The 1,517-nt window shown below is 25.6% G+C and overlaps 1 long non-coding RNA gene across 1 annotated transcript in view; it reads left to right on the top strand.

The window, feature by feature from the left end:
• Positions 1-1,517, top strand: part of LOC106791813 — a 27,946-nt gene that overhangs the window by 25,353 nt on the left and 1,076 nt on the right. The window lies entirely within an intron of this gene.

The following is a 1,517-nucleotide window of genomic DNA, read 5'->3' as shown; positions in this document are numbered from 1 at the left end:
CCCCCCCCCTGACCCCTAGCCACCCATCTGCCAACAAAACTTCCACTCTCGTTGAGAAATATTTATAAATCTTAATTCAACGTTTTGTCAATATATTTATTTGAAAAAAAAATACAAGAAATGTATTCCTAATGTTTTGTTTCTTCTTTTCTCTTTATTTAAATATTTTACAATATTTTTTGTGTTAGTTAGGTTATATATATATATATGTATGAAAGTTAATTCGTGTGTGGAACATGTATAATATTCTGTTATAATTTAATTCGTAAAAGTTAACTTGGAAATGAACGAAATTCGATATACGTTGAATGAAATCCACTAAAAGACACTAATATATTTTTTTCATATGCAAATGAGTCTTCGCGATCGAGGAAAAAAAAAGACCTTTTTTTCTTTTTCTTTTTCTACATACTTTTCAACTGATTCACGTCCAACTCGGGCACTCGAGTGTCCTTAAATTATAATTTTACATACAAATTTTATTTTCTATTTTTAATTTATAATTAATATTACACATTCGAAAAAAACAAAAGCACAGAAATTATAAAACACAGTTTGGATGGTTAACTTATCGAATATAATATTATTACTAAATTTTTTTTTGTAATAAATAATTTTCTCTTTCCTGTATATATTTAAAAATTTAGAATTATGAAAAAAAAAAAAAAACAAAATAAAAAAACAAATAGAAAAAAATTATTTAAAAAAACTTCCCCAAATTTTTCTCAAAATTTGCTTCGCATTTTGATAAAATACTTTACCACTTTAACACCCTAAAATTATACTACTTAATATACCAAAGCTCGTTAAAATCAGTGACACACACACACAACCGTGAGGTCTCCTTGTTAGAAGAATTTTTCTTCTTTTTTTTTTGTACAATTAAAAAAAACTTCCAAAACAAAATGAAATATAAGAGAAAGGATCGTAAAGTAATATTTTATAAATACATTTAATAACATACACGCGTCTTGTGTACAATTAAAAAAATATATATACGTTCGTATTCGTTCGTATTTTGATGAATAATAAGAAAGAAAAAAAAACTTTATATATATATATAATACTAGAAAAATATTTTTCTACGTTAGTTGAATTGTTCTTGCACAATCGGTAAATTATTCCTAATGGAAAATCGCTAACACGATTTTATATATATTCGTACGTAGTTTAACTACAGAATCGGATTACTAAAACATATGTAAAATATATACAATTTATATATAAGTATATACACATACATATATACATACATACGTACATTCATGAGATATCAAACCAATGCAAAAGAGGAAGAGTATCGTATGGAGGTGATGAGGATCGTGTGAGAGGGAGGGGGGAGGGGGAATGGGTGGTATAATCGTTTGAAATTCATGCATTCATTAGACATGACTTTCCTGTACTTCGTTAATATATTTTTTACGTTACGCGAATAAAAACCTACATATTCATTTATTTATTTATAAGCTAATTTATTTTGCAAATGGTTTTTTTTATTTGTTTTTTTTTTTTTTTTT

Source organism: Polistes canadensis, unplaced genomic scaffold (genome assembly GCF_001313835.1).
Source record: "Polistes canadensis isolate GaletaPanama2010 unplaced genomic scaffold, ASM131383v1 scaffold_345, whole genome shotgun sequence".
Classification (NCBI taxonomy): domain Eukaryota; kingdom Metazoa; phylum Arthropoda; class Insecta; order Hymenoptera; family Vespidae; genus Polistes; species Polistes canadensis.
Note: the sequence above shows the minus strand (reverse complement) of the source record. Positions and strands in the feature narration are given on the sequence as shown.